The sequence below is a fragment of the Onychostoma macrolepis genome, chromosome 04, assembly GCF_012432095.1.
Source record: "Onychostoma macrolepis isolate SWU-2019 chromosome 04, ASM1243209v1, whole genome shotgun sequence".
In the NCBI taxonomy this organism is placed as follows: Eukaryota; Metazoa; Chordata; class Actinopteri; order Cypriniformes; family Cyprinidae; genus Onychostoma; species Onychostoma macrolepis.
Window position 1 is genome coordinate 22,872,998 of NC_081158.1, and position 12,961 is coordinate 22,885,958.

Genomic DNA, 12,961 nt, shown 5'->3' on the forward strand with positions numbered 1-12,961 from the left:
ATATATATATATTATTAATATATATTTTTTTTTTTTTACCTGCCAAACAAAAATCCTCCAATTAGTTAACAACTTATTTTGAAGTATCCTTCATGTCTATAAGCACATGCAGAATATTTAGGGTTGGGGGTTTATTTATAAACAATCAAGATTGCAAAGTCTCTATTAATAAGTATGCCTCACAATGGTAAAGCCACAGATTAAGTGTCAAAACAAACTGTCATTGAGTAGCTGATAAGTGCATTGTGCACTTCCTTTTCCTGTATATTTCATATTAAGCAAAAACAGGTGGTTGTTGCTTGGAGACAGTAGCTTAAGATGAAATCCTCTTAGACCTTATGGAAAAACAGTAGCTGAGTGTCTTTAAAACCACACATGCTAAACCTGACACAGAAAAAAAAAATTATCTGCGTAGTTAGGTAAAAATATATAATGCATTTGTCATTCTGTCTGGTGAATCAAACATCTCTCTTCTCGTGTGGTTACCATGACAATGAATCTCATGCACATTTTGTGGGGAATCCCATTCGTTAAACATGTGACAGAGTCAAGCACATGGCACAGAGGTCCTCTCTGGACCCTCTGCTGCCTGTGTGTGCAGCAATTCAGTGCATTAGTATGGGAATTAGTCTGTGTGTGAGACCCTCCTCAGGTGAGCAGCTGATTTCAGTTTAACCTTTTAAGGAAAATGACAGCTTAAACAAAGCTTTCCTGATTTAATGCAATACATTATTATTTATCCAACTCTGCCTGCAGTCCATTGCACCTCTTACGAAAACTTACTGTATACAAATGTATAAGCATAGCACTGTATATACCATGACATTAATCAATCACCGTGTTCATATACTATGGTATTTACATGGTGTTGTCTTTGATAAAAATTGGTACTTGTTTTTGGTTTCTGCTCCCCCTATCGATCATTTATGGTAATTTCGATGTCATCCATTTCTCTCTGTCGACCAGAAGAGAGCAGCATAGACCATTTTTACATCTTCATATTCGCCAAGTGTGCACAAACACACAAGGAATTTGTTGTGCAGTTTTTTTTAGGAGCTCTTGGTACATACATACATACATACATACATACATACATGAAATGACATGATAACAGAAGAACAATTAAATAAGACTAAAGAAAATAGTAATAATAATGTGGTATACATCTGGAACAGATTTATGTACATATTTGTGCATTATTTACTGTATATAAATCGGTATAAATAAAAAATATGCGTATGCCTATATGATAACATTACTGACTAGTCAACATTTGAAGTGGATCAAAAAGGCATCAAAGTGGTTTTAGGACAACTTTGAAAGGATGCACTTCAAATGTTCCCTGCTAAAAAAAACAATAGAAGCCAATAGAAACCATCACAGAAATGCTAATGGTTTCCGTTAAAATACCATTAAACCATTAGCTTTTTCCAGTAAAACCATTACAAAATTCATTTTTTCCAATAGGATTTAACATCTCACCAATAGAATCCATCACATACCAGTAAACACCATTATAGTTTGCATTAAAACCAATACAATTCCCAATATAACCATTACATTTTCTATTGTGTTTTGGGCAGGGTTCTATTGTTTGTTTTCATTTCATTTTCATTGCTACTTTCTGATGATGACTCACGAAGAACATCCTGTTTTACTGGAACTACCGTATTGGTACCGTTCATAGCATTAACCACTGACTGATTTTAATAAAACGAGTTAGTTATTTGTGTGACTTTATTATTTAAAATGGCAACAGATTGTGAATTAGTGATGGGCAGTCTGACTTATTTCATCGAATCGGTTCTTTTGAACAGTTTCAAAGAACCGTTTTGAAAAAAACAATACAGTGATCCTTTTACGTTCTGACGCAGTTACGTCCGTACGTCTCACCTTACAAGCTCTGAACATATTTCAGTAAAGCCCTATAGGTCTATGTGTGTTACTTACGCTTTTGTAGGGAAGCTTGTTGTAATTGTATATGTGTCCCCGCACATAAAACCATAAAGTCATTTAGGATATGCGTTAATAAAACAGTCATACAGTCATCGTAAACACATTTCCTGTTCATTTCTTTTGGCTATTAATTTTTGGGCTATTAATGTAACACTTAGCGCTTTAAGTAGGCTAATATGTAATCAGACCTTTTAATTCCAGAACAGCGTAAACCGATTCGTTTAGCCAATGATTCATTTAAATGATTCACCTCAAAAGAACGATTCTTTCACACACGGGAATTTCTGCATACTGTTGGAAACTCCCACTTCACGAAGGGATTTTATATGATGTCAGGACGTGAAAAGGCAAAGCGGCACTGAGTCTGACACAGCTGTAATAAATTCCCACACAAGCAAGACCATCGTCCCTCCTGGTAAGAAAGACGAATATTTTAACTTTTGTCTTGGGTATTTTGTCAGCTATTTTGGGTCGTATTTGGGGCATTTTATCTTGCTTCTCAAAGCAACATTAAGAAAGTTTTAGTTTCCCTTATTCAGCAAACGCAATTTCCCTGCGAAATTGATAAAACATCAGTTTACATGAGAAATACAATTTAAAGAATTCTATTTTTAAGCCAAAATGTATTAATAACTTCCGGTATTGATGGAAGCGTGGCTCGTGTGTGCTTTTGTTCTTTATAAAGGACAGTCCTGGATAGCGAAACATGGCTGAACTCGGCTTTCTGAAGATCTGTTTCATCGGAACCGCGTTTTCCTTTCTGGTGGTTCTGTTTGGGTTGGTTGATTCTGTCGGAGGCCTGATGTACCCTCAAGGACTGGACTGGGCAGACGACAGCTGGACAGAGAAGCTTCCCACCGTGTCTCCATCACGGACTGCTACTGCTGCCAACAACACCACCACCAAGCGCAACGGGTCGAGGTGATCTTCTCCACTGCCATCGGTGGCGAGTCTTTAATTGCACTATAGGAGAAATAATCGGTGTTTTAATGTTACTGACCTACTAAAGCCTGCTGTGGAATTATCTCCTCCATGACACTACTGTGAGTCAGACATGAAGAACATCTAATAATGGCTAATCACGCTACAGCCATACGAGATGCCAACTCTTCACATTCATTACATTTTTTGCTTTGTATTCTTCAAAAAAAACTTGTCTGACTTTATATGAAGAAGAGGCTGCAAGAGTGGAAAAAAAAATCTTCGGGAGAGATTGAAAGCTTAAAAATCCTGCAAACATGCTTCATGAATGTGCTGGACTCTAAATATTGAAATCCTTTGTTCAAAATATTGAACAAATATTGTTCCTTATATGCTGTTCATATGAAGACAACAATAGCTCACAATGTTAATATACATTTGTGTAACATGCTGTCCTCAGCATAAGAAACTGGCATTAGGCAGCAAGACTTTGTTTGGGTTTTGGGTAAAGGGGGTCTGAAAGATATCAGCCATGCAAAAATTATGTTACTAAAACTTACTGTTCTATATTAAACTGAATACAAATGTGACCCTGGACCACAAAACCAGTCTTAAATCGCTGGGGTATATCTGTAGCAATAGCCAAAAATACACTGTATGGGTCAAAATTCTTGATTTCTTTTATGCCAAAAATCATTAGGATATTAAGTAAAGATCATGTTGTAAATTTCCTACTGTAAATGTATAAAAACTTAAAAATTGACCCTTATGACTGGTTTTGTGGTCCAGGGTCACATACAGTTGCACTGTATATCACTATGCACTAGAAGTTTGCTAAAGGTTTTTTTCGTTTTTAATTAACATTACACTTTTGTTTGACTACTTAATCATAACACATTTTTGTTTTGTGACCATAATTGTTTTAAAACTACACAAAATGGCAGGTGAAACTCTTTTATAGGAGTACGTTTATCTCAATACAAGCTGACCAGGTGAAAACCCGTCAGCGAGATTGGTATATGGTTGGAGTTCTTGTTAATCAGGTAAAATGTTTTTTCCATGGAAATTTGTTCATCTTTACCAAGACATTCTTGCACAGATAGTGACATGTCTTTGCAAGGCTGAAGTTGAATATTGGCAGCTTTGAAAAGAACCTTGACGTAGATGATTGTTATTGAGCAATATGATCTTGCCAAGCCTTTCCATAAAAGCCACAGCCCCACGTTCTCATCAGAGAAGAAACACTTTTTGTTTTTTTGTTTTTAATGGAAATGGCTGTTTTCAGCATATCATGTACTTGAATCTCATATAGTGTGATTTTATCCATACAACTTTCTCTGTTATTTAGATTTGTCATCAGTTTTAGATTTGTTTCAGTACTAGTTTTTCATATTTTTTCAGGATGTTCCCATTAATCTAGTGACTTTAGTTCACACACGCTGAGTCATGGCATCAGGAAGAGATAAAGAACATCTTTTTCCTGTGATAACTCCTCCAACCAAGATTATTGACGTTGTGTACATTTATAAAAATGTAATATGAGCATCATATTTGTGTATTTGTTCATTTAAGGTACTATCCAAAGGAAAAAAGACTGGGGAAAATATTGATATCACCCAATACCCTCCAAAACTTCAGTGGTTAAATATACTATAATAAAGAAAATATAATCACTAATAATAACTTGTATTTTTAAGAGTGTGCAGGCCACATACTTCTGCATGGGAATGCTAACCAACAGCTTTCACCAGGTATTATAGACTTCCCAGTTTGTAATGTAGACTTGCATATTAGTTGTGTCTGTAGGCTATATGGAGCAACAGCACTCTCTCTTGGATAAGACTTGAACAGAACAGAAATGCATGCATGCACACTCACACACACAACTGAGTATAAACTTCTCTGAAGCTTCAGTGTTAATACTCACTCCATGATACTCTCCAGTATTTTGGACGACGACGACAAAAAGAATCTAATAGCTTATAATTGTTATAGAGAAACTGAGCAACCACCCGAACAGGAAGAAGTAGCTAAAAATAGTTTCCACCCACCTTCACAGATAGGAGTTCCTCTAGACGCTATTAGAAGAATTAGTTTCTGCTACAGGTACTGGTCATCTCAATACTGCTCAGTTATTGTGTTATTACTTTAATATATAGCCATATGCAGTAAAACAATATGGTCTGTAAGTAGTTTACAGATGGAAAAAGATGATCTTTATTGTCTACTCGCATGGAAATTTGTCTTTGGCTCCAGCCCACAAGATGGAAAATTACACAATATACATATCATTACAAAAACAGGACAGAACTATTCATGCATATTGACTCGTGCAGTGGCTTCCTCTTCTGGCTTTGTGCCCTGATGTTTGAGAATAAGGTGCGGGATAAATACAATAAAATATAAATAGAGCAGCTCAGTTTAAAAAAAAAAAAAAAAAATCAAGATTACATAATTTTATTATACAATAAACATGCAGCTTGTGTTGGTGAAATTATGCTTATTTATTATTTTCCTATTAGTTTTCCTATAACAAATCACACTTTGTAAAAATTGGGATTATCTAATACATTTTAAATTTGCATAAAAAAAAAACAAGGATTTGAGCATTGAAAAATGTTTATCCAAAATGTTCATTTCTGCATCTGCAGTTTGGATGCAGTTTGTAGTTTGGATGTTCAAAATTTCTTATAAATGAGGCATAAATATTTTAAATACTGATATTTGCCTAAATTTTTACAGACCTTTACAGTTTTTAATGCAAATATATAGCTCACTTTCCTCTTTTCCCCATTTATCTCTGCATTTACTGGAATTGCACACTAATTATGTAGGTTTCGTCACATTGCATCCAAATAAATAAAACCATTTTTGGGTTAAGTAAATTCTGTAATAATTTACCATTATTATTATTATTAGAATTTTCATGTAGTTATTATTATAGGCTAACTATTATTTATTTTATTTAACCTGAATAAAAATGAAGCTGTGGTCACATTATTCTTTTTTTTCCTTGAATCTTTTTCCTCAATAGTACAACCCATTAAACAGATTCTAACTCTATCCTTCATAGCCTCATTTTCCGTTGTGTTACATTAAATATGCTGTCTACTCTGACTAAAGTGTATTTGCCTCAACACCACAGACTTTCACAGCTCTGAAAGCAAATTTGTACATCTGATTCCTCTTTTCTCTATTTAGCTCAGTGGGTCAGTATCATATGATGTTCTCCCTTTAACCCAGTCATTCCCCAGCCGAGCCAAATGCTGATATAGCGGCGACATACTAATGTTGTCTTGTCTCTCACTCGCCCCATTTAGTGAGACCAGCAAAACCACACTCTGGTGACTGATCCGCATCTTGGACCCCACCGATAGAAGACATCTCAGCCCTCATGTAGCTCAGGGCCACATGACTGCCGGCAGAGGGGAGGGGATGCTAGTCCACAGCAGGGAGTGGGCCTGCATTCCTGATGCCAGAGAGCATACTTGGCATTCCTGGCTTCTCCTAGTTGCTCTCAATGAGCCATTTGACTGGCGCTGAGGATTTTTCCCCCAGAGTGGCAGAGTCAGCCTCTGACGGATGAGAGTTGCTGCTCGGGAGAATAGGAGACCATTCATGCCATACTGGGACTAGAATGATGCCATTGAAATGTAGCATGCACCACGGAAAATGTTGAAAAGTGCCACGACTCAATTCAGTGTGATTAAGGTTGCTTTTGGACGATCATAATCAAACAAGTATTAAGTATTGCATAAATATGTAGAAACACTAACAAAAAGAAGCAAAGGATCTATTCTTCTGTATGACTTAATTCAGTGTGGTTTTTTTATGATCATGGCCAAAATATTGCATAAACATGTAGAAACACTGACAAAAATAGTAGTGAAAATATAAATTATTCTGTATTTGGGTGCAATCTTTCGAATCAGTTATAATATTTGTCACGAAATATCTTTTCTCATCCCTGTTATTCAGTATGGGATAACCTGTCATATACAAAAATTATGTCAAATAAGTTTAAGAAATAAGACATCTTGCATTCACTGAAAGAAAACATTGCCATTGATATTGCATCATTTTATAAAATAAACATTTTCTGTAAATAAATGTTTAATTCTCACCCTGTCAGGATATAGCAGTAGCACTATTATATATATATATATACACACACACATACATATACTCAAAAAAATATTTAGGCCCAATTCTTAAGATTTATGTGAGTAAATCACATTTTGGCAACCATTTTAGTATATCTTCTCAAGGGACAATTCTATAGAAATGAAACATTGATATATTTTAGAGTAGTCAATGTGCAACTTGTATAGTAGTAAAGATTTACTGTCCTCTGAAAATAACTCAACATACAGCCATTATTGTCAAAAAAGCTGGCAACAAAAGTGAGTACACCCTAAGTGATAACAGCTATACGTCGTTTAGCCATGCAAAGCCACATGTCCTATTCATCATGTTCATGTTTTTGTCTGCTTGATAGGACTATACAAATTTGTGTATCTTATATTACAGCAGTTAAAATTTAGTGCTTAGAGTACAATTCTCTCATACTGACCACTGGATGTTCAACATGGCACCTCATGGCAAAGAACTCTCTGAGGATTTGAGAATTAGAATTGTTGCTCTCCACAAAGATGGCCGAGGCTATAAGAAGATCAGTAACACCCTGAAACTGAGTTACAGTACAGTGGCCAGTGGCATACAGAGGTTTTCCAAGACAGGTTTCACTCGGAACAGGCCTCGCTGGCGTCGATCCTTGTTAGATCCTTGTGCTGTGCGTCAGGTGCAGAAGCTGGCTTCAAAAAACAGATGCATGAGTGCTGCCAGCATTGCTTTGGAGGTTGCAGAAGCGGAAGGTCAACTTGTCAGTGCTCAGACCGTACGCTGCACACTGCAACAAGTCGGCTTGCATGGCCGTCATCCCAGAAGGAAACCTCTTCTGAAGCTGGCTCACAAAAAAAAGCCTGCAAACAGTTTGCTGAAGACAACCTGTCCAAGAGCATTAATTACTGGAACCATGTCCTGATGAGACTAATATAGATGAGACTGATCTGATGAGGCTCAGATGGTGTCCACCATGTGTGGCGATCCCCTGGTGAGGAGTATCAAGAAAATTGTGTCTTGCCTACAGTCAAGCATGGTGGTGGTAGCTGGCATGTTTTCCAACATGATAACGACCCCAAACACATCGCCAAGATGACAACTGCCCTTGCTGATGAAGCTGAAGGTGAAGGTGATGGAGTGGCCAAGTATGTCTCCAGACCTGAACCCTATGGAGCACATATGGGGCATTCACCATGTGTCTAACATCCAGCAGCTCCGTGATGCCATTATAGAGGAGTGGAAGAGGATGCCAGCAACAACCTGCACAGCTCTGGTGAAGTCCAAGCCCAGGAGGATTAAAGCAGTGCTAGATAACAATGGTGCCCCTACAAAATACTGACACTTTGGACACAGTTTTGACATGTTCACTTAGGGTGTACTCATTTTTGTTGCCAGTTATTTAGACAATAATGGCTATATGCTGAGTAATATTTAGAGGACAGTAAATTTTTTATTTTCTAGTTAAAGGGGTCATATAATGCTACATGCACTTTTACAAGTTGTTTGAACTGAAATGTGTGTTGTCAGTGTGTGTACACAACCACCCTATAATGATAAAAATCCACCCAGTGTTTTTTTTTTAATCTACTAAAATCTTTACCCCTTTCTCAAATCGAGCCGATCTCTGTGTAACATCACACGGACAAAGGCCGCGCCCACAATAGTTTGATTGACAGTAGCTTCTTACCTCAGACCCGCCCCGAGTGAGCGGTCATCAGTCGTTTCACCGCCCGAGCAGATGTAGACAAGAGTGACTCCTAAGCGATTGAGGTGTTTTGTTATTGAATGTAATAATGAACATAGCAGTAGTCATTTACTCCCGTCATCTGAGCGGCTGAAATAATGTCCTAATAATGTGCTAGTTAGCAAGTTTCACGATGAATGTGGCTAAAGTAAACAGTCCCGAAGAGAGGGGCGGGGTCAGAAGAGCTCATTCACATTTAAAGGAGAATGACACAATACGGCTTGCTCTGACAAGAGCTGATTTTGACAGGGTAAAAAAGGTGTTTTTTTTCACTACCAATGAAAAATTTTAACCAAACTATGTTACTGACTTTTCATTAAAACCCTAAAGAATAATATCAACTTGTGAAAAATGGGTATTATATGACCCCTTTAAGTAACAAGTTTAGAGTTTATAATCACTCAATGGCTTTTCTGTGACATTGTTTACAAGCCATTGTTTACTTTGACGTCTTGAAATTCTGACTGAGCGATTACATGAGATGTGATTCATTCCAGTAGGATGTTCTGTTTCTTTCAACACCTTTTGATGATCGTTCATGTTTATTTGCTGTGGTAACTAGAAGTAAAGAGGAAGAGATGAGCTCTGCACTGCTGCTTGTAAAGTTACTGAGGCGCTAAAATTATCTTTCACGTTACATTTAACACCAAAACCGTATTTACTGTTTAACTTTAGTGATACAATTGACAGATTCTGAAATCTGACACTTTGTTTCATATCACAATTAACAAAACTTACTGTGATTTATTGTTTCATTAAGTTTTGTTCACGCATCAAGTGAAAACAGCATCTATCAATTCGTAGGATTTACAATGAGATCACTGTTACAATGAGAAACGATTAAAATTGAAAAACAGATTTCGACCCAGCCCTAATTAGTACCATTAGCTAGCTAGTGAAATAAACTATAGGCCATGCATTGATATAAGAGTTATACGATATCAACCGCACTAATAATACATGTATATACAATTAAATCTGTCAAATAATATACACTGAGTACAGATAAGATATATCTTACCTTGCCAATAGATTATGATCCGGGCTGCTCCAATGCAAAATGGTGGAGATGGTCCTCACTGCAGAACACAAGATCCAGGGGTTGGATCTAGATCCAACTCCTCCCACCTTACATTTACCTAAACCTACCAGTCTCCACCCCCTGATCCCTAAACCCACCCATCCCCACCCCTAAACCTACCAATCTCCACCCCCTATATGTGGATCAAACCCCGCCCCCCCCTGGATCTTTGTTCTGCAGTGAGGGGCTACTGAAATGTTGAGGAGATTCAGAAGAGCGCTTCTTTGCTGCTTTTTTTGAATTTGCACGTGCATTACCAAAGCCGCTTTAGACATGTCATTGTGCAGTACCGCCACCTACCGACTGGAGGATGGTAAACGATTCCATTTGTATGTAAACCAATCTCATGCAATTTAACTAATTGGATCTGAATTGTTTCAGAGCCAGCTTTATTTAAACCCTATTCATAATTTTTAACTGATTAAATCTAATAGTTTTGACAGATTTATATTGATTTTAAGTAATCGGAGTACATACATTTAAAAAAAATGATTATTTAAATAAAATCAGATAGATGTAAATACTTAACAAATTGTGCCAACAATCTTTTTTTTTTTAGTGTATTAGTGCTGTCAAATGATTAACCGCATCAAAAATAAAAGTTTTTGTTTTATTTAATTTTGTAAAATATTATATATTTATTATGTATACATAAATACACACACATACAATGTATATATATATATTTAAAATATTTACGTGTATTTACATGTATACATTTATATTATATATATAAATATATTTAATCTATAAACATAACATATTTTTCTTAAATATATACATGCATGTGTCTGTATTTATATAAACAATAAATTACAAAGCACACACACATATATTATGTAAACAAAAACTTTTATTTTGGATGCGATTAATCGTCTGACAGCACTAATGTGTGTGTGTGTGTGTGTGTGTGTGTATATATATATATATATATATATATATATATATATATAATTTTAAATATAAAGGAAAGTGGGTAATAATTACGTTTAAAATCAGTAAAGAAACAGTAACTAAAAGTACCATGGGACTACTACCATGTTTTTTTTATTGCTATCCTTGTAATAACAGTGTTTTCTTGACATGTGCCATTGTTGAAGTACCTTAGGATACTTGCAAGCAGCATGGTATTACCATCGGATACAATCAATCATTGTACCATGATACCACTACAGTACTTCCCCCCCCCTCAGCATTCTTTCCCTATCTTGTACTGTAGGTACTGTACATATCCATCGACACTGTCATTTCCATGTGCCACATTTAGCAGCGCTCGTTCTCCGTTTCCCGTTACGCTCAATTGTAGGCAGAGCTCACGAGCGTACGGTGCTGAAACCGAGGCTGTAACGTCATGCTCGACTCTAAACCTCACCCACCCTCCCAGAGGCGAGCAGCTCTTTCACAGGCACAGGCGCAGACGGACTGACTGGCTGGAGCTGTAGCGGATTGCTGTAAGTATCGCATTTGCGCGAGATTCTGTGGCATTACAGTCGTAACGGCGAGTGTATTGCGCGGGAACTGTGAGGGGATTATGATGTCACAGTTTGATTGATACATTGTAGCGGCTGAACGGCGGAATGTTACAATGTTGCAAAGCAGACCGGCACAGGGTTTGCGGAAGAGCTGCTCAGATGTCTAGAATATGGCGGAGCTGGAGTGAAACAATTCAACTCCTTAGGTTTACCAGACTCGGCTTTATGGCGAGAATGATCGCTGGGAACTTTGTGTAGAAGCGCGCGAGGTTTGCGGTGTGGTGTTGCCTGAAGAATGGCGTTTTTTGTTGTCTCATGCCCACGGCACTGTGGAAGTTATAGCGGAAATGGAAAAGTTGTACGAATGAGTAGTTTAACGAAGCACAGATTATCGGCTTCTAACCGTCAAAGCTGCATTTTTCGACACGGTTTACGTAAAGAGATGGATAAGGAGTGTCAGGCATTGTGATAAAAGGCTCATTTAGCGCTTCTAACGCAGTCTTTCCTTCTAGATTTGCCTGATTACCGGCCCCGCCTAGTTCTGTTCTGTTCCTCAGTCGAGGGAGATGACTAGTTCATTCAAGAAGAATTGGAGAAAATGAGACACGGTTTTCTTTCACGGTGGACTGTCAGATCACGTAGGAATACTTTGCACTCCTGCTTTTCAGGGTTACAAAAAGAATTATATTTAAAAAAAAATTTTTTTAAAAACCTCATGTTGCATTCCAGTTCATAGACCAGAAAACATCACAGGGCCCTTATAGACTCCTAGTTGGATGTGACATTTTGAATATTGTCCTCTGAGAAGGGATATGAGGCTGAAGTCTCTCAAAGAGGTTGTTAAAGAAGATCCTGTTGCTTCTCCATGCATTTTTAATAGCTTGATCTTTAATGACGGGGCTCTTGTCAAATTATAACAGCCTTTCTCCAAAGGTGTCTCTACACAGCCTGCTCTGAGGTGGCGTTGTGTCTGCTATAAAGTCTGTGTAAAAATGCCATGTCATAAATAACTACTAAAATATGCCATATTACCCTTAAGCACATAGTCTCTGCATCTGATGCTGCTTTGCTTCTGTGGGAATGAAATGCAGCATCAGTGCAGCCTTAAGGTGCGGTCACATGTACCATTTGTCTGCAGTTTTTATGGACGAAATCTAGTCGTTTCAATGGGAATTTGCACGATTAGGAGTTTTGTGTGATGGCGAAATGTTTCCTATGCAGATTTCACTCATGTTCAAATTGGTCACGCAAATTGGCCGCACTAACCAACAGAAAACTGCTTGACTTCAACAGTGACTTCAGTGTGAGCTCTGCTTCATACATGGCTATGCTATTGAAGATGAACCTTTTTTTGCCTGTGAAATTTTGCTGAAAAACTAGCCATTGTGACTGCACACTGCACATTTTCATAGTTTGTTGTTTTTGTAATTAAAGAATATATTTATGTTCAGAATTTCATAGCATTATTTTAACCTTTGCATTATTTTCATTTAAATTCATTAATACCACCTCTACATTGTGTAAATACACCTTTTTTTGTGGTATATATGGAGCTTCTGTGCCACCTTTCCAGTGTATAATGGTTCAAAACTCCATTTAGGCTTTGTGGAATTTGTGTAGATTTATGTTTGCTGACAACTTGTGCAACCACCTATCGAGTGAACA

At 37.2% G+C, this 12,961-nt stretch overlaps 1 protein-coding gene and 1 long non-coding RNA gene across 2 annotated transcripts in view; both read left to right on the forward strand.

The window, feature by feature from the left end:
- The first annotated feature begins 81 nt into the window (after window positions 1–81).
- LOC131538655 (uncharacterized) lies at window positions 82–3,640 on the forward strand. The gene is made up of 2 exons (XR_009270631.1): window positions 82–2,371; window positions 2,642–3,640. It is a non-coding gene; the product is annotated as an uncharacterized LOC131538655 (long non-coding RNA).
- Window positions 3,641–11,126: 7,486 nt separating this feature from the next.
- The window catches only part of rap1b (RAP1B, member of RAS oncogene family), a 51,957-nt gene continuing 50,122 nt past the window's right edge, over window positions 11,127–12,961 (forward strand). The window contains exon 1 of the mRNA XM_058774349.1: window positions 11,127–11,275. The gene's annotated coding sequence lies outside the window, so the exon portion shown is untranslated. The remainder of the gene's footprint in view (window positions 11,276–12,961) is intronic.